The sequence below is a fragment of the Pinus tabuliformis genome, chromosome 6, assembly GCF_031772625.1.
Source record: "Pinus tabuliformis cultivar Carrire ecotype Pingquan chromosome 6, CPIR1, whole genome shotgun sequence".
NCBI lineage: Eukaryota > Viridiplantae > Streptophyta > Pinopsida > Pinales > Pinaceae > Pinus > Pinus tabuliformis.
Window position 1 is genome coordinate 11,906,596 of NC_142292.1, and position 27,473 is coordinate 11,934,068.

At 39.1% G+C, this 27,473-nt stretch overlaps 1 protein-coding gene and 2 pseudogenes across 3 annotated transcripts in view; all 3 read right to left on the reverse strand.

Annotated features, from left to right (window-relative positions):
* LOC149256967 (D-amino-acid transaminase, chloroplastic-like) overlaps positions 1 to 27,473 on the reverse strand; it is a 163,822-nt gene that overhangs the window by 105,700 nt on the left and 30,649 nt on the right. The window lies entirely within an intron of this gene.
* LOC149256968 (uncharacterized) lies at positions 3,488 to 3,946 on the reverse strand (annotated as a pseudogene).
* LOC149256969 (uncharacterized) lies at positions 8,850 to 9,414 on the reverse strand (annotated as a pseudogene).

The window sequence follows — 27,473 nt, forward strand, 5'->3', positions numbered from 1 at the left end:
CACCCATATTTTGATTAATACCCATTAATATTTTAATTTCCCTAAGTTTAGACTTAGGAACTCCATTAAAAATATTAATTATTTTAATAAAATACAATCCGGGTGGAATTTCACCAAACGGTTTATGGGTTCTTTAAAACTCATGTGCCTTAGCCTCTCCGCCAATTTTCAAGGCTAGAGCACTTTCGATGCTACCAAAAACTAACAACCTTGTCATTTGGAAATTGGGTATTGCAGTTTGCTTATCATGGACAGTTATGGGCATAGATTAATGGGGGGATTCGGCGGAAAGAATGGCCTAGGACTGTGCTTTTGTCCCCTAAACCCCTTCTAGGAATTAACCTTGGATTATAGTCCCATGGGACCTCTTTTACTGACCATTTGGTTTCAGGGATGGTATTTCACAAGAAAACTTGATTTTGGTTGCGTGGTCTCGCTCCCTTATCCGCTCATATTACCCTTTTCCCATTCATTATTACCCCATTCATCATTTCTCTCTCCTGAGTCCACATTCCTCCACTGGGTACACATAGGGTTAGCACGCCCCTTTCCCTTGCCCACACCTTGGGTCATGGCCTGGAATGAAGCCCGGAGATTGATGTAGCTCAAAAGAAAGATAAAAGCATATATGGCCATATTCAACAGGAAATGTACCACAAAATGCAAAATATGGCCTGGACAAACACATTTAGCACGTGAGCAAAAGTCAATACATGAGCTCTAGCCCATCATCATGGCCATCACCCTGGTTCCTACAGGTTCTATGAGGCTCCTTCATCATATAGGAACCCATGATTGTCCCAACCCTTGGTGGGAAATGAAGCGCCCCACCTTAAAAGGGGGTATTCACTGCTATATCTTATACATCATGCTCTTCCCCCTTGAGCCACGAGCAATTAATCAAAGAAAATCATAAAAAGGAAAAATCATAAAAAGAAGGGTAGAAAAAGCAAGGTCGGGACACCTCATGTACCACGATTTCTCCCTCCTACACAAACCCAAGTGTGGGCTTCCCTCTTACTAGCTACCCTTGTATCCTAGCATGTGACCCAGGGCTGCCCCTTCTCGTTCCCTACTTCATTCACCTATATGTCACACGCCACCACCTTTTGAAGGATGTACCTTGACTATATTACCCCCTTTAGAAGTAAAAACCACCTAATAGGATTATTGGTTAACCCCATTTGGATTTTAGGAGACATTGGCACATCCCGAAGCCCATTATGGAAGGGCAGGCCATTATGAAGTCCCCACCTGTGGTCCATGATTAGGTAAGCTCATTTACTTGATTTCTCTAATGACTTGTTGTACTGGAAGGCTAGGGGATGCATTAGATCTTATGTATGATTGCAGATGGTCTCAATTTTGGGTTTGGTCTCCCTATACGGGTTCCTAATCCTTCAGAGGGCTACATTGGCACTTGAAGGGTGTGCATTGAGAGCCATGGGCCTCCACAGCAGCAGATAGCACTCCATGGATCCCCATAGCCATTCAGAGATTGCTTGCGGTTCCCTTATTGGACGAGGAAGATGCACCTAATCCATCATGCCCAACTAGCCCCAGAATTGCACCATACACTTGGCAGATGATTTAGGACTTGCACGATGATGTGGCATCACCTACACCATCATCCTAGACCTTGCGAACAATCTACAGGCATCTTCGATTTGTTTGGAGACCAATGAGCGTTGAGAAATCTAGAGCATGAATAATAAAAAGATTTCTCTGCTTGATAATTGCTTGTGATATCCTTTAGCTTCTTAGCTTATATTCTTTTCTACGTTATGTTATTATTGTGTTCTTTTCTTCAAGACAATTACCAATATGCACAATAAAAGACAAGTGATAAATATGTAGGCTTGTGAGCCAAGGCCAAAATCTCTCACCTCTAGAGAGGAAAACCCGATCAAAATTCTTCTTCTAGATCTTCAATTGATGAGTACCAAGAACATGACAAAGACCCTTGACTCTAGTATCCTCCCAAGAACCTAATCACTAACCTTGATGCTTTGCCTCTTCCCTTTCTCGACTTCCTTCGAACTACTCTCCACGGCTCCTTCTAGAGAAACATGGTCTCTATACTTCACACTACTTCTTCTCGACTTCTCCTAGAGAATCTCGGTCTCTAGGCTTTCACTAGTCTCCTCTAGAGAACCTCAATCTCTAGATCTCGGTTATCCAGAAGAATCCTTCTATTGCTGCCCAGAAGAAACCCTCCTTCGCTTGCTCAAAAAAAACCTATCTTTCATTGTCCCAAAAGAAACATTCTCCTTCGTTGCCCCAAAAGAAACCTCCTTCGTTGATCCAGAAGAATCGTCCTTCGCTAATCCAGAAAGAATACTCCTTTACTCACATTTTGTTTTTCAGGCAGTGTTTTTTGAGGATCAACAATTTCAGCATAAGAACTTGGAAGATGGTTCCTGGTTCTTATTTTGGACTCATGATTGACTTATGATTGAGGGGGGGAATGTTAGCCTCACTCTCATGTGATGAAAACAATTCTAAGTCCAAAATAATTAAACTAATTAAAATCATGAAAGTTAGGATTTATTCCTACCTTTCTAGATTGGGTTTGTTTCTCAAAGTTAGTAATCAGTTTAGGTCTAGTTGGTTGAGAGATTCTCTCCAACTAGTTAGGCTCCTAGATTAGTGCGTGGTTGAGATATTTGCTCAACCAAATTGTCCAAGATAGACGCAATATCTTGAGACAAATTTCCTCATGTATTTATATTTGTATCATAAACATTATTTGTATAGAGAGTGTGAGGAATACAATACGTTCAGGCATCAGACCTTTTCCGCCATGTCTTTGCTGTCTATGTCTCTGATATTTGATTTGTGTTTATTTTAATATTTTCTTTATTGTGCTATCAGAGAGAGAAGATTCATGCCTATTATAAGAATAAATTGCTTATGAAATCGGTGCCATCGTGTGGAGTTGAATGTGTCATCAAAAGAGAAATGTGACCAGCTCTGCATTGAAACAACGTGAGGAGGCTGCGTGTTGGAAAGCTGTAGAAGTGGAGCGAGTGTGGTGAGAAGACAAAGAGGCCAGGGCTGCGTGCCCATATATCAAGCCATGTAAATTTTGTGTTTGATTGTGAAACCAATTCTATAGGAAACTATGTTACATTATTTTTGCATGCGTATTATTATTGAAATTGAGTATTTTGCAATAGAGAATGCATACAAGGTTACAGTTGATTTATCTCATGAATATTATATTATTGTAAGAGAGATATGTGTTGCTTTGGAGCAACGTGATCTATAGAGCTATCAGTGGTGGTTGTTAAGTGTTTGGCGTGGACTGAGCTGTGAAGGGAATGCTTGCTACTCTGTGTGTGGAGCAACATCTCCACAACCACTAAACAACGCTCTAATACATTCTTGGAGGATGAAAAGGCTGGACATTTCGCATGGCCAAGTGATTGGGCATATCTAACACCTGGCGTTTTCTGCATCGAGATCAAAAACAAAATTTAATGCGTTATGTCATGGGCTGCTCATATAAGCCTCTGTCGTGAAAGAGGAATTTCCCACTTACTAATCCCTGGTCTTCCAGGAGCTCCAGCTTTTCAATTTGCTCGTTCATGCGTTCGATTCGCAAAACCATGCCTGTGACGCAGAACAGAAGCTAGTAGAGTAGGAGAGCCGAGGCAATAAGCATGAAGTTACGCTGGCTCTTCATGATGGATTTCTGATGGCGCAGATGCTCGCTCGGACTACACAGATGCCCTTCACAACTGGGACTAGTCTCATATTTCCAGTAGATATCCATTAGTAGAAACAGACAGAATGGCACCACAGAGAGCATTGGCTTCAATGCGTTGTGAATAATGACTATCGGTCCCTTCTTGAGGTGATCCAGGTCGAGCATTGTGAGCAACAACAGCATGATGGCCTCTGCACCTACCACATATCCCAAGACTACCCATTCCAATGCCATTCTTTCCCAAATAGAGACATTGGACGCTCCTGAATGTTTAAGGCCTTGAGTAACTATATCTGAAGAAGATCGTCAGGACCCAATTCAGATGGGAGAAAATCCAGAATACCCAAATCGATATTTCTGGTGATCCATGTCGAAAATGCTTGAAAATCCAGCTCCTCAATCTCGTCCAATTCGATGTCATTTCAACGGCCTGGAGACGCTGGAAATTGACAGAGAGCAGCGTAATCTGGAACGTGGAACTTTAAACCTGCGTGGAAATGTTTCAACAGCCAACTCGCATGTCAATTTACTACCAGCAATTTGTGGATCACTTGAAGGATTCCTCAAAAATCTAACAACAGTCCACGTGCAAAAAAGGTTCATTAGACCAATCTACACACAGCTGGAAACAACTTGATTCATGAGTCCATTTCACAATGAACCTTTCAACTCTTGGTAAGAGCAATTTATAAATCAAGTTTTTTTTCTTCTATGGTTCATTCCAAGATTATAAAGGCAAGGTATGCTTAAATTCTCAAGTGGTTTTTTTTTTGTTCACAAAAAGGGAGACATAAATAATTTTAAAAAATGTATTTTTTATGTGTGAAAAGTGTAAACTAATATTTCTATGAAAGTTGGTTTTTTTTTCTCTATGAGAGATAAGGTGTGTTTTTAATGTAAACAAAATTTGAACTTTGGGAAACAATTCACTTTATAAAGTGATTTCATAAAATTGTTTTGGAAGTAAAGTGAATCTTTTGTAATGGAGTGATAAAGGTATAATTTGTATTTTGGAGTAATAAGGTGTGGAGAGATGAGGTATATTTTGTAAATTTGGAGTGACAAGTGAATTTTTTAATTTTTTTTTGAAGGGAAGCTCATTATTGTATTTTGAAGTAACGTTTTTTACTTCTAAGTTCTAGGAGGTTGAGTCATTCAATTTTGAAGACAAGTTGCTTCAAGCGGCTACAAGTTTGGCATTATCATTGCTTGAGAAGTTGAAGGTTGATGCACTTCGATATTTAATAAAACATATATTTTTTGTAGCGTTGAAGTGTCCTAGATCCGCCTGAAATTGAATAAGGAGATCTTAGGTATACCATGAGTACGTTTGTGATGGCTCATGCATTTTTGGATTCTTGATGTTGCTTATTTTTGTGTGTCTAGTTTTGACACTATCTTTGTAATATGGTACACATGGAGTACACAACAAGTTAAGGAAATGCATGCACATAATAAATTCTCTTCAAGCTCATGTAATCAAGCATAAATAAGCAAAAGGAAATGCATGCACATAATAAATTCTCTTCAAGCTCATGTAATCAAGCATAAATAAGCAAAGCACAATCAATCGATCAGCTGCAACACATAATCAAATACATCAAGTTGTCAACATCAGCGTTCAAAAAAATGATTTTACATCAACATCATTCACTCAAGGCAATAAAGTTAATGAAGTTGTCATCTACTTCAACAAACAACTACATCAACTTTTGGACAATGTACTTGTAACTTTTTTGTAAAATTCAACTCAAAACAACATTGTAACTTGCAAAATCATAATTTGTAAGTTAACTTGTAATCAAATTCAAATAGAATTGAGTTGAATTGTAAGGGTGCATTCTCGGTTGAAACCGACACTCAAGCTTTGAATTGTTAAAGAGTCAATTAAGTCCAGTGAGTCCATTGTTTTCAATTGAATCATCAAATTCATTTGAACTAGTCATTTAATCATTTTAAGTCTTCTCTTGGGTGCATTTTTCAATAATATTCGACACCCTTCTTTTGTAAATTCAATCAATGATCAAACAAACAAATTCAAGCTAGAAACCAAGCAAGTTCCAAAACAAGCAATCGTGATCAAGCGAGCATGCAACAATCAACCAAGCATTAAGCGAGCAAGTTCAACTCTACAGCAAGCGAGCGTGCCATTCAAGCAACAACCAAGCAAGCATCAAACAAGCAAGTTCAACTCTAAAGCAAGCAAATATGTTATTCAAACAATAATCAAGCACGTTCATATCTACATCAAGCAAGCGTGCAACAATCAACAAAGCATCAAGCAAGCGAGTTCAACTCTAAAGCGAGCGAGCGTGCAATTCAAGAAACAATCAAAACAAACATCAAGCGAGAGAATCAAGCAAATGCAAAAGCAAGCGAGCATGACAAAATTCAAGCAAGTGTGAAGTTAATTGAAGAAAATCAAGCGAGCGTGAAATTGAGTAAAGCAAGTTCAAGCGAGCATGAAGTTAATTGAAGAAAATCAAGTGAGCGTGAAATTGAGTAAAGCAAGTTCAAGCGAGCGTGTCAAAGATCAACATGGGTAAAGGAGGAAAACATCTTCAAAGTGCAGAGATGGAAATTAAAGAGTTGAAAGAGTGCAATCAAGAGTTACATAATACAATTGAATTACTGGAATGGAAGTTAAAGCAAAATCAAAACTTAATCAATCAAATGACCAGCACATTAGAAGCAGCAAAAGATTTTCAAATTGAGCTAGAAATAAAAGAAAAACTCATCAATGCACTCCAAATTAAGTTAAGTGAAAAGCAAGATTTACTAGATGCACAATTTACAGAGAAGTTAGATGCAAGTTGTGACACTGAAGACCTTATCCAGCAAGTTGATGAAAGTTGTGATACATATGATCTAATTCACCAGATTGATACAAGTTGTATCACAAATGATCTAATCCACCAAGTTGATGTCAGTTGTGACACAAGTGATCTTATCCAACCAGTTGTACTACTTAATGATGCAACGAGTAGTACCAAAGATCAAATTGATCAGTTTGATGCAGCATGTCAAACCGATGAACTGTTAATGATTGATGCCCAGTGTGATACAGAAGATTTAATAAATCAAGGACAGAATGTTAGCAGCAGCAGCAAGTATGAAGAACAACAACAGGATAGTCTTTCCAAGAAAGTGATCAGACCTTGGGAAGAAATCTCTTTCAACAAAGATCGACATGGCCTAGGATACAACAAAGAAAACACTTTGTTTATTCCAGATTTCTCAAAACCAGTTCAATTTGTAAGTGTCGGTTTTCTAGACAGTGCTCAGAATATGGTTAAGTGTAACCATTGTAAGCGAAATGGCCATATGGAGACTAAATGCTTTGACCTCCATCCTTGTCACCATTGTGGCAAGAAAAACCATTCATCTAAAAGATGTTGCAAGAGAAATCAACCACCCAGAGTGAAAATCAATTATGCATGGATTGATCCTTGGAAGTGGTCATCTACAGTGAAACAATATCCTATGTGTTACCGAAAAATTCAGTCTCACATGAAGGCAACTATTGCAACCAATAGTGAACAAATGGTACTCTCATGCACTTGAAAGTGGGAGTACAAAAGTGACACTCTCCTACACCTGAAGGGGGGCGGGGGGGGGTTCAGAAATCAAATGCAGATGACTATCTCTCCTTTCAGCTGACAAAGGGGGGAAATGATAATGGAATTGAAGGTGTTTGTCAGACTGAAAGTCTCGACAACATCAAAAAAATCAGCCAGTGGGCATCATCAAAAATCAGCCAGTGGGCATCGTCAAATTAGCTAGTGTGCAGTCAACATCAAAGCAGCCAATGGGCGGTCATCATCAACATCAAAGCAGCCAGTGCGCGGTCAACATCAAAGTAGCCAGTGGGCGTTCTCAACATTTTGTTAGTGGACAAGCAAATTCGCCAATGGGCATCATCAACATTTTGTCAATGGACAGGATATTGATTGAAGGACAGATGGATCCTTTTGAAACATGGCAACTAATGGAGTTGTCAAGCAATTTTCAAAGATGTATCAGACTTGCAGCTGATTCATGTTCTCTTCAAATTGGAGTTTTTTCAGCATCCAAGTTTGGTGGTTTTTCAGGCAGTGTTTTTTGAGGATCAACATTTTCAGCGTAAGAACTTGGAAGATGGTTCTTGGTTTCTTATTTTGGACTTATGATTGAGGGGGGGGAATGTTAGCCTCACTTTCATGTGATGAAAACAATTCTAAGTCCAAAATAATTAAACTATTTAAAATCATGAAAGTTAGGATTTATTCCTACCTTTCTAGATTGAGTATGTTCCTCAAAGTTAGGAGTCAGTTTAGGTCTAGTTGGTTGAGAGATTCTCTCCAACTAGTTAGGCTCCTAGATTAATGTGTAGTTGAGATATTTGTTCAACCAAATTGTCCAAGATAGGCGCACTATCTTGAGACAAATTTCCTCGTGTATTTATATTTGTATCATAAACATCATTTGTACAGAGAGTGTGAGGAATACAATACATTCAGGCATCAGGCCTTTTGTGCCACGTCTTTGATGTTTATGTCTCTGATATTTGATTTGTGTTTATTTTAATATTTTCTTTATTGTGGTATCAAAGCGAGAAGATTCATGTCTGTTATAAGAATAAATTGTTTATGAAATCGGTGGCATTGTCTGGAGTTGAATGTGTCATCAAAATAGAAATGGGACAAGCTCTGCATTGAAACAACATGAGGAAGCTGCGTGTTGGAAAGTTGCAGAAGTGGAGCAAGTGTGGTGAGAAGATAAAGAAGCCAGGGCTGCGTGCCCATATATCAAGCCATGTAAATTTTGTGTTTGATTGTGAAATCAATTTTATAGGAAACTGTGTTACATTATTTCTGCATGTGTATTATTATTGAAATTGAGTATTTTGCAATAGGGATTGCATACAAGGTTACAGTTGATTTATCTCATGAATATTATATTATTGTAAGAGAGATATGCATTGCTTTGGAGCACCGTGATCTATAAAGCTATCAGTGGTGGTTGTTAAGTGTTTGGCATGGACTGAGCTGTGAAGGGAATGCTTGCTACTGTGTCTGGAGCAACACCTCCATAGCCACTGAATAGCGCTTAATACATTCTTGGAGGACGCAAAGGCTGGACATTTCGCATAGCCAAGTTATTGTGCATATCAAACATCTGGTGTTTTCGGCATCGATATCAAAAACAACGTTTAATGCGTTTTGTCACGGGTTGCTCATATATTCCTTTGTCGCGGAAGAGGAATTGCCCACTTACTAATCCCTGGTCTTCCAAGAGACCCAGCTTTTCGATTTGCTCGTTCATGCGTTCGATTCGCAAAACCATGCCCTTGACGCAGAACAGAAGCTAGTAGAGCAGGAGAGTCGAGGCAATAAGCATGAAGTTACGCTGGCTCTTCATGGTGGATTTCTGATGGCGCAGATGCTCGCTCGGACTACACAGCTGCCCTGCACAACTGGGACTAGTCTCATATTTCCAGTAGATATCCATCAGCAGAAACAGACAGAATGGCACCACAGAGAGCAGCGGCTTCAATGCGTTGCGAATAACGACTATCGGTCCCTTCCTGAGGTGATCCAGGTCGGGCATTGTGAGCAACAACAGCATGATGGCCTCTGCACCTGCCGCATATCCCAAGACTACCCATTCCAATGCCATTCTTTCCCAAATAGAGACACTGGGCACTCCTGAATGCTTAAGGCCTTGAGTAACTAGATCTGAAGAAGATCGTCAGGACCCAATTCAGATGGGAGAAAATCCAGAAGACCCGAATCGATATTTCCAGTAATCCGTGTCGAAAATGCTTGAAAATCCAGCTCCTCGATCTCGTCGAGTTCAATGTCATTTTCAACGGCCTGGAGACGCTGGAAATTGATAGAGAGAAGCGTAATCTAGAACGTGGAACTTTAAACTTGCGTGGAAATGTTTCAACAGCCAACTCACATGTCAATTTGCTGTCGGCAATTTGTGGACCACTCGAAAGATTCCTCAAAAATCTAACAGCAGTCTACTTGCAAAAAAGGTTCATTAGACCAATCTACACACAGCTAGAAACAACTTGATTCATGAGTGCATTTCACAGTGAAACTTTCAAGTCCATTTCACACTGAAACTTTCAACTCTTGGTAAGAGCGATTTAGGAGCGATTTATAAATCAAGTTTTTGTCTCCAATGGTTCATTCCAAGATTATAAAGGCAAGGTATGCTTAAATTCTCAAGTGGTTTTTTTTTTTTGGTTCACAAAAAGGGAGACATAAATAATTAAAAAGAAAGTGTTTTTTATATGTGAAAAGTGTAAACTAATATTTCTGGGAAAGTCGGTTTTTTTTCTCTAGGAGATATATGGTGTGTTTTTAATGTAATCAAAATTTGAGCTTTGGGAAACAATTCACTTTATAAAGTGATTTCATAAAATTGTTTTGGAAGTAAAGTGAATCTTTTGTAATCGAGTGATAAGATATAATTTGTATTTTGGAGTAGGTGGAGAGATAAGATATATTTTGTAAATTTGGAGTCAAGTGAATTTTTTTTTTTTTTTGAAAAGGGAAGCTCATTATTGTATTTTGAAGTAACGTTTTTTTACTTCTAGGAGGTTGAGTCATTCAATTTCGAAAACAAGTTGCTTCAAGGGGCTGCAAATTTGGCATTATCATTGCTTGAGAAGTTGAAGGTTGATGTACTCTGATATTTAATAAAACATATATTTTTTGTGGTGCTGAAGTGTCTTATATCCGCCCGAAATTGAATAAGGGGATCTTAGGTACACCATGAGTATGTTTGTGATGGCTCATGCATTTTTGGATTCTTGATGTTGCTTATTTTTGTGTTCTAGTTTTGACACTATCTTTGTAATATGGTACACATGGAGTACACAACAAATTAAGGAAATGCATGCACACCATCTTTTCAAGCTCATGTAATCAAGCATAAATAAGCAAAGCACAAGCAATCGATTAGCTGCAACACATAATCAAAGATATAAAGTTGTTAACATCAGCATTCAAAAAAACGATTTTACATCAACATGCAATTCAACATCATTCACTCAAGGCAATAAAGTTAATGAAGCTGATGAAAAGAAATTTTGGGTTAAGGCCAAAACCCCTTTCCTTTACAATATTCGATCATGAGGCCTATGGGTTATGGCCCACAAAACCTTATCGGAAGCGTATTTGAGGCTTTAAGCCTTCAAAACTGTGGACTTCAACACTTGATCGGATTTCTTTATAAAAACCCGGGACCATTCATTTATCGAAATACACGGGAAAACAAAGGAAACCCTGCTTCGAACCCATGGGCCGGACTTCAAAAAGAATACACCGGCACCTATAATTATCGTCGGGTCCATCGCAAGTCCGCTGCGCCACTCCTCCGACCTCCGATAAGTGATCGCTCCAATCTTCGATTGTCGATCGGCGTTTTATCGCTATCGACGTATCGACATATCGCATATCCACTGCCTCTGCAATTAGCGATCAGTGATTAAGATCGTGACCGTCGATCTGAATCTCAATCCGACGGTCCACACTTAATCACGTGATCGTGATTACACTGATTCAAAGGCCCGTTCCGATTAGTCTTACGGACCCGATATGGATATAAGCCACCCTTTATAAGATTTCAAGTCCGGATTTCGAATCCATTCTATGTTTTCCGCTGCTTCTTAGTGTAAACTGGAATTTTAAAAGGGTCGGTTCCGATCTCGCCAAAAGGTTTCCACCGACGCGATATGACTCCTGTGCATTCATTCTTCATCCCTTCATTCGCTTCTATTGATGGACTCTGCGTTAAACATAGGTCCTCCGCCATACTCTGTTTAATATTGGATCGCCATCGATCCTTTCAGTGATCGATGGTTGATCAGCAATCTCGCAACACAGGATTAACTCTATATATGAAACATACACACAGGCGTACACTATTAACACTGAAACACACTTTATATTATACACAATATGATTACAGGTCTAAGGCATTGCAGCCTTAAAACAGTTTCTCCCTCGACTACATTTGAATACTCTCAGTTTTACACTTTCTATCTATCACTCTATATTCCTCTCACACACAGACTCTCTTTTTATAGGAGATTGCAACCGTCGTGGATCATTTAAGATGCACGATTTCTCCCCACAATTACTCAACAACCCTTAATTCTCTCTGTACGCATACATGCACATGGCCGATTACATTTAATTAAGTCTTCGAGAGACTTTATCCATTCCATCACTTACTCTATTTTAAATAGAATTTGTCCCCCGTTCGGCTCCGATGGTCCACATCCTCCTTCTCCGCTTTGGATTCCTCCTTTAATGAAGGGTGTCGGATGCTCCTGCATCAGAGGCTGTCATCTACATCAACAAACAACTACATCAACTTTTGGACAATGTACTTGCAACTTTTTTGTAAAAGTCAACTCAAAACAACATTGTAACTTGCAAAATCATAATTTGTAAGTTAACTTGTAATCAAATTCAAATAAAATTGAGTTGAATTATAAGGGTGCATTCTCGGTTGAAACCGACACCCAAGCTTTGAATTGTTAAAGAGTCAATTAAGTCTAGTGAATCCATTGTTTTCAACTGAGTCATGAAATTCATTTGAACTTGTCATTAAATCATTTTAAGTCTTCTCTTGGGTGCATTTTTCGATAATACTCGACACCCTGCTTTTGTAAATTCAAGCAATGATCAAGCAAACAAATTCAAGCTAGAAATCAAGCAAGTTCCAAAACAAGTAATCGCGATCAAGCGAGTGTGCAAGAATCAACCAAGCATCAAGCGAGCGAGTTCAACTCTAAAGCAAGCGAGCGTGCCATTCAAACAACAATCAAGCAAGCATCAAGCGAGCATCAAGCGAGCGAGTTCAACTCTAAAGCAAGCAAATGTGATATTCAAACAACAATCAAGCCCATTCATATCTACATCAAGTGAGCGTGCAACAATCAATCAAGCATCAAGCAAGCGAGTTCAACTCTAAAGCAAGCGAGCGTGCAATTCAAGAAATAATCAAAACAAACATCAAGCGAGAGAATCAATCAAATACAAAAGCAAGCGAGCGTGAAATTGAGTAAAGCAAGTTCAAGCGAGCGTGTCAAAGATCAACATGGGTAAAGGAGGAAAACATCTTCAAAGTGCAGTGATGGAAATTAAAGAGTTGAAAGAGGGCAATCAAGAGTTACATAATACAATTGAATTACTGGAATGGAAGTTAGAGAAAAATAAAAACATAATCAAATGACCAGCACATTAGAAGCAGCAAAAGATTTTCAAATTCAGCTAGAAATAAAAGAAAAACTCATCAATGCACTCCAAATTAAGTTAAGTGAAAAGCAAGATTTACTAGATGCACAATTTACAGAGAAGTTAGATGCAAGTTGTGACACTAAAGACCTTATCCAGCGAGTTGATGAAAGTTGTGATACATATGATCTAATTCACCAAATTGATACAAGTTGTATCAAAAATGATTTAATCCACCAAGTTGATGTCAGTCGTGACACAAGTGATCTTATCCAGCCAGTTGTACTACTTAATGATGCCAGGCAGTAACTCCATTAGGCAGAAAAACTGATTCGTATTATTCCATCAGGTATGTTATTGTTATATACAAAAGGGTGTCACTGTTCAGTTAATCTCCTGATGACTGTTCACATTCCTAATTTAATTATTTACATAAATTCACCCAATCGTGAGGATTAGGTGTCAACATTCCCCCCCTTAATCTGAAGGGATGTTGGTGAGTCCAAGCATCGTTCTGAAACTTTCAAGCTTTTCTCTTCCAAGCGCTTTGGTGAAGATGTCTGCAATTTGCTCATTTGTGGAACAATGACGGAGATGGATTGTTTTGGCCTCAACATGATGTCGGATCAGATGATATTTAGTATTGATGTGCTTTGTTCGATCATGGAACTTTGGGTTCTTTGCCAACTTTATTGCAGAGGTGTTGTCAATCATGAGTGGAGTTGATTGTACTTGTTTTACCTGCAAATCTTCAAGAATTTTCCTGAGCCTCACAATTTCTTTTGTTGCTTCAGCTGCTGCCATGTATTCTGCTTCTGTTGTGGAATCTGCTGGGACTGATTGTTTGCGTGATCTCCAGGAGACAGCTCCTGATCCAAGACTCATAGCATATCCTAAAGTAGATACCCCAGTTTCTTTGTCTCCATCGAAGTCTGAATCAGAGTATCCGATCAAACTGAATTCATCCACCTGTGTGTACTTGATTCCAAAGTCTTGAGTTCCCTTCAAGTACTTTAGAACTCTTTTTGCAGCAGACCAATGTCCCTCACAAGGCTTTTGCATAAACCTGGAGAGGATTCCAACAGCAAATGAAATGTCTGGTCTGGTAGTAGTTAGGTAGTTGAGACTTCCTACAAGCTGTCTATACTTTGTTGCATCCTCAAATTCCTTTCCTTCAATAGATGTGAGCTTTAAGTTTTGTTCCATTGGAGTAGTAAGAGGATTGCACTCTGTCATGCCAAACCTAATCAAAAAATCTCCAATGTATTTCTTTTGAGAAAGAAATATGGACTTTGGATGTTGGGTTACTTCAATGCCAAGATAGTAATGAACATAGCCCAAATCAGTCATTTCAAAACTTTTCCCCAATTCCTTCTTTATGGATGCAATGTAGCTTTCATTGCTCCCTGTCATTAAAAGATCATCTACATATACCACAAGATATACAACTGTTTTGCCAACTTTCTTGAAAAATAAAGTTGCATCATCAAGATCAAAATGATTGAAATTGAGTTTCAGAAGATGCTCAGTTAGTTTTTCATACCAGGCTTGCGGTGCTTGTTTGAGGCCATACAAGGACTTCACAAGTTTGCATACTTTATGTTCATGTCCTTTCACAGCAAATCCTTCAGGCTAGGACATAAAAACATTCTCTTTTAGATCTCCATTCAAGAAGGCAGTTTTTACATCCATTTAATGGACTTTCCAACCGTTCTGAGTTGCTAGTGCAAAGAGTGTCCGGATGGTGGCCCATTTTGCTGTGGGGGCAAAAGTTTCCTCATAATCGACCCCTTCCTTCTGTGCAAAACCTTTTGCCACAAGCCTAGCTTTGTGCTTGTCAAGTGAGCCATCAGCTTTGTATTTGTTCTTGTAGACCCACTTGCAGCCAATTGGTTTGGTTCCAAATGGAGGATCAACCAGCTTCCAAATGTCGTTCTTTATGAGGGCATCATACTCCTTTTGCATCGCTTCTTTCCATTCATCATGAGAAGTAGCTTCTTTGAAGGAAGTTGGTTCAAAATCTGTAGACAAGTTCAATTCACAATCATAAGAAACATCCATATTAACAGGTGAATAAGAGTCATCTACATCACCTCCATTTTGTCGGTTTGAATTTCTGGTTCCTGTTTTTCCAATTTCATCAGGATGAACACTTTCAAGTGTCTTCATCAACCACTTTGGGGGACCTTTCTGAGATGGTCCAGGCTGCTCTGTTGATTGAGTTGGGACTGAATCAAGATTGAGTCTCCCAAATCTATCAATTACATCACTTAAAGCATCATCCGTTGTTGGAGTTTCATGCGGGGGAGAGTGTTCTTTAGAAGAAGATTCCACATGTTGATCTAGAATAAGAATCCCCCTTTCAAGATGTGGAATCTGATTATCAAATTCTTGAAATGATTTTGTTTTTGCGAATCTATCCAAGCGATCAAGTTGCCGCTCAACAACATTGTCAGATTTGGATGATTCAAGAAAAATTACATCTCTAGATACAACAAACTTTTTATTTACTTCATCATAGAGGCGGTATGCTTTGGAGGTGTTTGAATACCCCAGGAAGATACACTTACGACTTCTAGCACCAAGTTTGTTTCTATGTACCTTTGGTATCAAAGCATAACAGGTGGAACCAAAGACCCTGAGATGTTTTACCGAAGGAACATGTCCATACCACTATTCATAAGGAGTCTTGTTTCTTATAGCATTAGATGGATATCTATTCTTTATATATGCAGCAAATAGAACAGCATCAGCCCAAAACATTATCTTTACATTTTTGAAGAAAAGCATGGATCGTACCATATTCAAGATTGTTCTATTCATTCTTTCAGCTACACCATTCTGTTGGGGATTATAAGGCACAATTGTTTGATGTTTGATGTTTGATCCCATGTTGGCGAAGATAGTTTTCAAATTCATTTGATGTGTATTCTTTTCCATTATCAGTGCGAATAGACCCAATATGAGATTGTGCATCATTTTCAATCCATTTATGAAAATTCTTGAATGTTTGAAAAGCATCAGATTTGTTCTTCAATAAATAAACCCAACACATTCTGGTGTAGTCATCAATAAATGTCATGATATATTTATTTCCATTTGCAGAAGGAACAGGCATTGGACCACATAAATCTAAATGAATGAATTCAAGTCTCCTATGTGCTCTTGAATGTGAATCATGAAAAGACTGTTTGCTATGCTTTCCTAGAATGCAAGCATCACATTGCTTAAGTTTTCTAGGAATTGTAGGCAAACCAGCAACACCATTTTTCTTCAATAAGCGGAGACTGTCATAGTTCAAATGTCCAAATCTAGCATGCCATAATAAACTTGATGGAAGTGTACCTTCTTCATGATGAGAATTGTATGAGAAATGTTGTGCATGAGCAGATGTTCCTTGCAGTTTGAGAAGCCTTTCTTCTTCTATTCCCCTCATGACAAGTGAGTGGTCAGATGCTTTTCTTACCTCAAGCTTGCCATCAAACATATGAATGGAGTGACCTTGCTGGCGGATGTGGACCAAGGACAGCAAGTTTCTCTTGAGCTGTGGAGATATAGAACATGATCCAGAAGAAAGTCTGGAAGACCAGGCAGTTTAAGCCTGATTGTGCCAAGCCTGATGGCTTGATTTTTTATTGATCTGCAAAGTATACTGCTCCATCAACATTGTCAGTGAAATCTTCAAAAAAATCTTTTCTATGAGTCATGTGGCAAGTTGCTCCTGAATCAAGCAACCAATCATTTTTCCATGAAGCAAGTGAAGCATTAAACAAATCTTCATTTACTCCAATATTACATTGTGCCTCAACATAGTGAGCGGATTCAGGTGCTTTACCTTTGTCTGTATCATCAGCTTTACCTTTCTGTTGGTTTCTTTTCTGCTCAATTTTGTCCCATGGTAGCTTGCATGAAGAGGCATCATGTGATCCATTTCTTTTGCAGCGAGTGCAGTGCAGATCTGCCTTTTCTCCTTGAGAATGGCTGCCCCCCCTTCCTCTGAAATATCTTCCTCTTCCTCTTCGTCCACCTATTCCTCTTGTAGAATCTTGAGCAAGATGCTTTTCTTTATGAGCAAGGCACACAGTCTCTTCAGAAGATTCAGGGGTTGTCTTCTTTCCAAAAGCTTTCTCTCTTTCAGCAAAGTTTTTCACAAGAGAGTCAAAGGTTATATCTTTGAGATTTCCATTTGCTTGCAATGACTCAAGATAATTGGAATAAGTAGGATAAGGTGCCTTGAGAAAAGCAATAAGAGGAATATCCAGCTCAACCTTAGTGGAATTGATATCATGCATTATAGACTTTACTTCAAATGCAAGAGCAAGAGGATCATTATTTTGCAGTTCAAGAGTGAAGAGTTAATCATAAGTTGAACAACTTCAAGTGCAGAATGTGAGTCATAGAGTTCTTTCAGCTTTTGTAAAGCTTCAAAGGCAGTTGAATATGACGAAATATGGCGACTCACCTCTTCATTTACAGATGTTGCGGTTAATGCATAAGCTTTGTTGTTCTTGTTTTCCCAAATGACGAGTTCTTTGTCTGAGGTAGGCTGTACTGGGTCATTGTCTCCTTCTCCGACACACACTCCTTTCCACAACTCATTGAAGATGAGGGTGTGTTTTATCATCCGGGACCATTCAGGGTAGTTCTCCTTGCCAGTGAGAACTATTCCTACCATGGATATGATTGAATGCATTCTGTAAAAAAAACTTTTGTTGATAGAAAAAAATACTTCTGCCAATATACAGTAAAAATGTACTCAAAAGGGCATTCTCAAAGGGTATTATCGTCCACTAAAACTTCTAACATAAGGTTTTCATGTACCCATTGAATCACTGTCATCACAACTTCAATACACGGAAAGAAAATGACTTTCACAAATGTACACAGCTACCAATAAAAACATTCAATGCATGCGCAGTATACAGCCTCTTTTTAAAAAAGGCTCAACGCATCATGGACGTTCTGCCTTCACCAAATATTCTGCTACAAATGTTGTCACCGTTCAAATGTATGACCAGCGTTCAAATATTAGAACAGTCAGCGTTCAAATATTACAACAGGCAGCAATACAATACCCCAACGCAATAGAAATACGACCCCTTCAACACAAAAAATAAACGCTCTAGAACTCAACGCTGGTTGTCATAGCATGGAGTTAAATTTTGCAATGCGCTAGGCCAGCAGCTTGAACTATGAAGCCATCGAATCCAAGGAGAATCCGCTACAAGCACCAAACCCAACGCACACACTAATTACCGAGCGAGCAGCCCATGAGTATATACATAATTAGGGATGATGAGTATATGAAGCCATCGAATTCAAGGAGAATCCACTACAGTAAAACAACCGAGAATAAGAAGCTGAATCATTTAGTATGAAAAACCTGAGCCGCGATTTAGATAATTTTCATTGAGCAGAACAGCATAAACGTATTCAGTGAGTAGCCATCGTGCCATTCGGTTGGTGAGGAAGAAGGGCCGCTGCCAAATTCGCAATTAACATTTGTTAATTATCACCATTAATCTCAGGAACTCATCAACATGAGAACCAGGCATTCGCGTCGAAGTCTTCTTGGTATGTGGAGGCTCAATGGGCATGTCGCGTGGAGTTTCAGGTGACAATGGTGCGTTTCGCTGCTCCTTGGGGTATGGAGTGTCGCGTCTCGCGGCTACTGGAGTTCGGGCGGAATCCGCACGGGACTCTGCCGCCAACCATGTCAGACCACCACGGCAGAGGCAGCGCTGGTGCGCCAGAGAGCGTTATGGACAGAGGCAGCGCTGGTGCGCCAGAGAGCGTTATGGACAGATGCATTATGGACAGAGGCAGCGCTGGTGCGCCAGAGAGCGTTATGTCAGGACAGAGGGGATATGGCAGACAGAGGAGTTATAGGAGCATAAGAGCTAAAACAAGGAGCTGGCTCTGATACCATGTCAGGCCAGGCAGTAACTCCATTAGGCAGAAAAACTGATTCGTATTATTCCATCAGGTATGTTATTGTTATATACAAAAGGGTGTGACTGTTCAGTTCATCTCCTGATGACTGTTCACATTCCTAATTTAATTATTTACATAAATTCACCCAATCGTGAGGATTACGTGTCAACATGATCTATTTGACGCAGCGTGTCAAACCGATGAACTTTTAATGATTGATGCCCAGTGTGATACAAAAGATTTAATAAATCAAGGACAGAATGTTAACAACAGCAGCAAGTATGAAGAACAACAGCAGGATAGTCTTTCCAAGAAGGTGATCTGACCTTGGGAAGAAATCTCTTTCAACAAAGATGAGCATGGCCTAGGATACAACAAAGAAAACACTTTGTTTATTTCAAATTTCTCAAAACCAGGTCAATTTGTAAGTGTCGGTTTTCTAGACCGTGCTCAAAATATGGTTAAATGTAACCATTGTAAGCGAAATGGCCATATGGAGACTAAATGCTTTGACCTCCATCCTTGTCACCATTGTGGCAAGAAAAATCATTCATCTGAAAGATGTTGCAAGAGAAATCAACCACCCAGAGTGAAGATCAATTATGCATGGATTGATCCTTGGAAGTGGTCATCTATAGTCAAACAATTGTCTATGTGTTACCGAAGAATTCAGTCTCACATGAAGACAACTATTGCAACCAATAGTGAACAAATGGTACTCTCATGCACCTGAAAGCGGGAGTATAACAGTGACACTCTCCTACACCTGAAGGGGGGGTTCAGAAATCAAATGCAGATGATTGTCTCTCCTTTCAGCGAACAAAGGGGGGAAATGATAATGGAATTGAAGGTGGTTGTCACACTGAAAGTCTCGACAACATCAACAAAATCAGCCAGTGGGCATCATCAACAAATCAGCTAGTGGACATCGTCGAATTAACCAGTGAGCAGTCAACATCAAAGCAGCCAGGGGGCAGTCATCATCAACATCAAAGCAACCAGTGGGCAGTCAACATCAAAACAACTAGTAGGCGTTCTCAACATTTTGTTAATGGACAAGCAAATTCGCCAGTGTGAGTCATCAATATTTTGTCAGTGGACAAAAGATGTTGATTGAAGGACAGATGGATCCTTTTGCAGCTTGGCACCTGATGGAGTTGTCAAGCAATTTTCAGAGTTGTATCAGCCTTGCAGCTGATTCATGTTCTCTTTATATTGGAGTTTTTCCAACATCCAGGTCTGGCAGTTTTTCAAGCAGTGTTTTTTGAGGATCAACAGTTTCAGCATAAGAACTTGGAAGATGGTTCCTAGTTCTTATTTTGGACTTACGATTGAGGGGGGGAATGTTAGCCTCGCTCTCATGTGATGAAAACAATTCTAAGTCCAAAATAATTAAATTAATTAAAATCATGAAAGTTAGGATTTATTCCTACCTTTCTAGATTGGGTTTGTTCCTCAAAGTTAGGAGTCAGTTTAGGTCTAGTTGATTGAGATATTCTCTCCAACTAATTAGGCTCCTAGATTAGTGTTTGGTTGAGATATTTGCTCAACCAAATTGTCCAAGATAGATGCACTATCTTGAGACAAATTTCCTCGTGTCTTTATATTTGTACCATAAACAATATTTGTATAGAGAGTGTGAGGAATACAATACATTCAAGCATCAGGCCTTTTTTGCCATGTCTCTGTTGTTTATGTCTCTAATATTTGATTTGTGTTTATTTTTATATTTTCTTTCCTTTTCTGCCATTTTTCGGAGGTGGAGATCCCTTCTTTTGATCATGTTTCCCAAGATGGAAATAGTGATCCATATTATCTTCAACCATATGAATTTTCATTATATCCTATGTAAGCATACATACCTCACCCTTCCTTTTGATCATCTAGACTTCCTGTGGCAACTTCATTTGAACGAAAGTACTTTAACCTTTAGACCAGCTTTCCTGCTATGTCATCATATCATCATCTCTTGAATCCGACAAGTTGGAATTACTGATGAAACTCTTACTTCCTTTCTAAATTGGTGAATCCTTTGATAAGGATTCCATCAAAGAAACTTGAGAATCTTTCATATCCTCACCCGGGAAATGTTTCTTTATTGACTAATCTATGATTATCCCAGTTGATGATGACCTCTACTTCTTTCTACAAGTATCACTGGAGGTTTCAATGAGATCTCCAAGAGCTCTCATTCTTTGTAAACAATAGAATTTATTCCAGGCATTCTTTATACTTCCAATGTCACGAGCTCTTACTTCTATTGCTTCTATTACGATGCTATTTTCTAATCTGATGCATCCTATCTTATTTACATTGCTTCCTATCTATAAATTACAAGTAAAAAGTACCTTCTAGTGAAGAAGATCATCTCAGTCATAGTAGAGATATTTTTGCTTCTTCCTTCTTAAGCTTCTTTGTCTCAGGTTCTTTCACTTCCTTAGTAATATGGGCTTCTTCCCTGTCCCTCTTGCATTTAGGACAATCTCTTCTATAGTGCCCAAGTTTCTGACAACCATAGCATCTTTCCTTAGCCATGTTCTTCTTTTTCTTTGGAGGATCAAACTTTCCAAATTTCCCTTTTCTTCTTGTCATTGATTGATCCCTTCTATCTGATATTTTGTTACTTTCTTTCTTCAACCTGTCTTCTTCTGCCTTGCAGAGAGACCATAATTTGATGAATGGGATAGCTTCCTCTTCCCTAGTAGATATGAGGTTACCTTGTTCATCAGTCAATGCATTTAGAATAACGGAGATTATTTCGTTATCAGATACCATCTCTCCTAGATCCTGCAATTGACCTTTTATTTGAGATGCTTTTGAGAGACATGACGATATCCCTTCATCCTTTGATACCTTCAATTTATATAGATCAGATCTAAGTGATATGATCTTTTCTATCGTGCTTTTAGAGAAAAGTTCTCCCAGCTTATCATATATTTCTTTAGATGTCTCTAGCTCGGCTACATAGGAAATGAGAGGATCTTTGATAGACTCCTTAAGAATATTTTGAGCCTTGAGATCCCTTTCCATGTATTCAGATAATGCTTGTTCTTCGGATGGCTTGGAGACCTTTCCATGGACATGATCAATGACTTCATTTACTTCGAGGACTATGTCTATCCTTCTTTTCCATACAAGGAAGTTTGATATCCCAACCAACTTTTGGTTCTCCTTGAAACATGAAGTCATTTTTACTAGATTAGATTATAATAAAAGGTACTTACTTGTGAAGATAGAATCTTCAACTTGATGACGAACTTGTTGCTTCAGATGATCCCTTTCAAGTGAGATCCTTGCTTCAATAGAGAGAAGATTGCCTTTCGATCTAACCTTCCTTAGATTTGAAGAGCTTCCACTTCTTTGGTGATGTATGATCTCTGGAGTGCTTCTAGGGTTTCGGTCTTTCTTCCTGCTTCCTTCTTGAAGATAATTTCAAGACTCTTGTTAGTGTAGATTTCTTCGATCTAGGGTTGATAGTCCTTGGATTTGTTACGATCCTTCTTTTGAAGCTCGATTCTCGTGTGTCTACTTGCTTGAATGCCCATTCTTGACTTTAGCACCTAAGCTCTGATACCATGTTGAGAAATCTAGGGCATGAATAGTTAAAAGATTTCTCTGGTTGATAACTGCTTGTGATATACTTTAGCTTCTTAGCTTATATTATTTTCTTCATTATGCTATTATTGTGTTCTTTTCATCAAGAAAATTACCAATATGCACAATAAAAGACAAGTGACACATTATGTAGGCTTGTCATCCTGGCCAAAACCTCTCACCTCTTGAGAGGAAAACCCGATCAAAATTCTTCTTCTAGATCTTCAATTGATGAGTACCAAGACCATGACAAAGACCCTTGACTCTAGTATCCTCCCAAGAACCTTGTCACTAACCTTGATGCTGTACCTCTTCCCTTTCTCAACTTCCTTCGAACTTCTCTGCTCTCCACGACTCCTTCTAGAGAAACTCGGTCTCTATACTTCACACTGCTTCTTCTTGACTTCTCCTAGACAATCTCGGTCTCTAGGCTTTCACTAGTCTCCTCTAGAGAAACTCGATCTCTAGATCTCAGTTAGCTAGAAGAATCCTTCTCTTGCTACCTAGAAGAAACCCTCCTTCGCTTGCCCAGAAGAAACCTTTATTTCGTTGTCCCAGAAGAAACCTTCTCCTTCGCTGCCCCAGAAGAAACCTCCTTCGCTGATCCAGAAGAAATTCTTTTGATGCCCCTTCTTCGCACTTTTCTTGATCGAATGCAAGTCGAGTTGCTTGCTTCTAAGTGAGGCAGAGTGTGGCTATATATAAACCTCCACACATATCCTTTAGGTTTTATGACTAGATGACAAACAAATCCTAAAGACTCTCAATGGGAGCCTTGACTCAAAAATAAAATCTCTTGCTCATGAAACCCATGAAGCAAGTCAATATAATAATTTTATTTTTCTTCTTTACATCTCATTACATAAAATCATAATTACATGTCATTATGAAAATCGAGCCTAGTTACACTTTTCAACAATGAGAACACTTGTGTGCGCCCACATGTCATTTGGAACACCGCGAGTTATTACAAGGGCCAACCCCTTGTCCACTGCTTTTGAGGGTCCTATTTTCATTGTGGCACCCATGGAACTCATTAGGCCTCTTAGATGGCCCTACGACATGCATCGATTATTATTTGACCTCTTGAGAGGCTTACCTTTTCATTTATGAGTTAGTTTGGAGGGCTTGTCACCAAAAGTTGAATTATTAGAACATTATTTTATTTTTGGGGCTTATTTAGGCCAAGGAGGCTAATTCAAACGCCTATGTTGTGTATAAATACAAGTGATATGAGCTCATTTGTTCATCATCACTTTGGTTTGGATCTCTTATCTCTCTTGAGATTTTCGTACTTTTTCTAAGGATGAATTGGAGCTTTATGGATGAGTTTTGATGTGTGGATATTGGTCTATCTTCTCTTGGAGCTTCTTTATTGTCAATTGTGAATGGCTGGATATCCTCTATTACATGTAAGTACATACTTTTGATGTTATTCTTGTTTACTTTTGTCATATATGTTGGATTGGGAGTTTCACTGTTCTAGGGCTAATTGTTGAATGCATTCACTGCTTAATATCGTGGAATTTGTCTCTAGTATAGCATTCCTTCAATGTATGGGCCATGTAATGTGAGCGAAATCTCTAAAATTTGATCTTGACAAGCCACTCCTCTTGCACATCGAATTATAAAAGTTGCAAGGTTGCTTCCTCTTGACCTAGAAGGCAAACAAAGTGATCTTGAGGCCTCCTTGACTGGGAATGAAAAAATCCTACTCTTACTCAACATTGACTCCATTCTCCCAAAGATTAATGCACTGATCTACCAAGGGTGGTCACCAAAAATTCACATTTCTCACATCCTTCCGAGACTAGCCACATTGGGGTACCTAGGGCATAAATTTCCTGACAAGCTAGCCATCAAAAAACTTTGATCTCCTAGGGTCTCTTGCGTTGGCCTTTCCTCAAGCTCTCTTCCAATTTTGAAGCCATTCTGACGGTGGAGTTGGGAGAAAAGCCAAGCCCTAGCTTCGAGATCAAACTTTGCCCTTCCATCCCGAAGGCTAGTACCTAATAGGGTCAAAACAACATCTTCAAGTGAAAAATCATTCTTTGACCCTTTCTCCACCTTTTCTAGGGTAAGAATATCATTGGTCGCTACATTCTTTCCTCATACCCTAGACTGGGTTCACTTGGCCCCGTGTGGTCCCGCTCCTTTGAAAGATCATTCTTCAAGAACCATCCGGGATACCAATTCTGACAAGTATTTTAGGGATTGGGGAACTCTTTGACAAGCCTATTCCCATAAACCTAATCCTCAAAATCCTTCATTCTTTTCCTAGAATACATAATACCTTGCTTAGTGAGCAAGCAAGCTCCATCTACGACTTAATTAAAATAATTACCTTTTTTAAATGATTCCCTAAGCCTAAATTTAGGAAATCTAGTTAATTAAGGGGTATTAATTAAGTCATGGTGAGAATCTTCTAGAAGAAGACATGGATTGATTTCTAGCTAATCTTAGCCATCAATTATGTTTTAATCTTGGTCGTTGGTGCTCCAACAGAAGATTATAAGAAGAATTCGATGGGTAGATGGAGAACACACCAGAGCAGATACTCAGTTGCTCAAGCAAATCGATTTTCTCAGTGGCTGAAGTTCGGCAAGAGAAAATCAAATCAAAGAGTGAGTTGCAGGTGGGAGAGAGAGGGCATTAGCATAGTCGGAGAGTGCAGGACGAATCTAGAGGAGGCAGCACAGAGGAGGGATGTAGGTCAGCGCAGCAAAAGGGTTGACGCAAGGCCCACGCAGTCATTGCGTAAAGAGTGACGCAGAAGGGCTAGCGAAAGAGGCAGGAGGTCCTCTTTGGGGTCAGAAAATTGTTGTGAAGTGTGAGAAAGTCACCAGTAAATTTCTCTCAGTGACTCTTCCTCTATTTTGTCTTGTATAGAAATTATTGTTGAAGATTAATAAAAGAAACCCTCATCTGTTGCACCAGTTTTCCCACATTGGGTTTTTTCGGGGACAATTGTCCAAAAATCACTGTCATTGCGGTTATATGTGCTAGTATTTTCCTTGTATTTATTTTCCGCGGAATTTTATTTGTGAAGGCTGCAGTGTATGTATTTTGATATTTGTCATAGCAAACTACAAATAATTTGTTTAAGTAATATAACAAATAGAAGAAATATTATCAATTACTATAGTAGGATTCGGGATCACCGAATTTTCACATCTTATACAAATGCAGATTGGGAAGGAAGTGTTGATGATAGTAAAAGCACCAGTGGAGTAGCTTTTTATCTAGGTGGTTGTCTTGTTTCATGGTTGAGCAAGAAGTAGTCGTCAGTCTCCTTATCCACAGTAGAAGCAAAATATATAGCAGCGACAACTTCTTGTACTCGGGTCCTTTGGATGAAACAAACATTGCAGGATCTTCAAGTGAAGTTTGATGAGCCTATTCTGATGTTTTGCGACAACACCACTCCATAAACATTTCCAAGAATCCTCTCATGCATTCAAAAACAAAACACATACCTATTAAATATCAGTTTTTTCGGGAGCAAGTAGCAGAAAGGAACATAAAAGTAGAATATAGTGGGACAAAGGAACAAATAGCTAACATCTTCACCAAACCATTACCGCGTGAGACGTTTGAGTATCTTCAACAAAATCTTGGGATCCTCCCAAGTGCACATTGAAATGCTCTTTATTCATCCAAACAGACAAGGGGAGCAGAGGTAGGTTACAGATTCATAGCAGCATGCAGATTGTCAAAGACAGACACCCTTTGCCATTAATGTCAAAGGGGGAGAGAAAGCAGGTCAAGAAGATCAAAGGCATGGAGTCAGGGAGAGTCGTAATCGCAGGGGTAGTACGTGTGTTTCCATCAATGCCAAAGGGGGGGATTGTTGATATAAGGTTGTCATTGATGTCAACCCAAGAAACACCAGGAGATGCCTCGCCTTTTGTTAGCCAAAATGACATGGTAATTCAGGGTTTTCCAAGTCCAAACCATCCTTGTTGGATTCTCCTCGTTGAGCTGATTCTAATGGTATGTGACACGCCCTAAGAGCCCTCACAGTTTGTGAGTTATGCTAGTATGAAGAAGATGGACCCAATTTGTGGGCAAAAACCCCAAAGGGTGTTGATGTGGCAACATTTCTTTGGTCAAAGCAACATAAGGAAAAAGGATTGTTTGTGAATATGTACCTTATGGAAAAAAGATTATTTGTGAATATTTCCTCTTATAATTAAGGGCATGAGAGGGTTTTTGCTTAAAGAAGGCAAGCTAAAAATTAAATTAAAACCCTCAAGGGGTTTCCCTCTTCAAAATTTAAATTTAAAATAAGAAGTCTCCCTCCAAACTTGGAGCTCATTGCCTCTTATGGAGACCTTCAAATATTTATAGAAGAAACACTTGTTAGCTCTTCTAAGTATGCATTGTAATGAATATCTCTTGTGATTAAAGTGTGAAAAATCGAAAACCCGATTCCTATTGCAACACTGATGTTAATTCTTCTAATTGTTAATTCGATTAAACAATTTACTTATTGTGTGCTACGGCAAATATCGAATTAAATACACTGCAACCTTCACAAAATAAATACCATGGAAACAAAATACTGCACAGGAGAGAAATAAACACACACAATTACACCATTGTTTTTTAACAAACGTCCCCGGAAAAACCCAATGTCGGAAAACTGGTGCAACAGCGGAGGGTTTGATTATTATGCAGTAGTAATCTGAGTACAAATCATTGGATGCCCAAACTGGCTATCTGATACAAAGAATAAACTAGCAAAGAGGTAGTGAGAAAATATCTCACACTGTCACTGGAGATCCAACAATGATACAGGCTCTGGATGAGCAGCCCTATGCTATCTCTGCGCTGTCCCTGCGTGAGTCTCTACATGGGCTCATGCAGTCACTGCGTCATAGCTCAAGGGACTGCGTCAACCTCTCTTTCTAATCTTCTGCCCATTGGAAACTCGACTCCCTGACCTTCCGGACTCACACCCCAGCTTCTAGCATTGGATCTCGACTACTCCC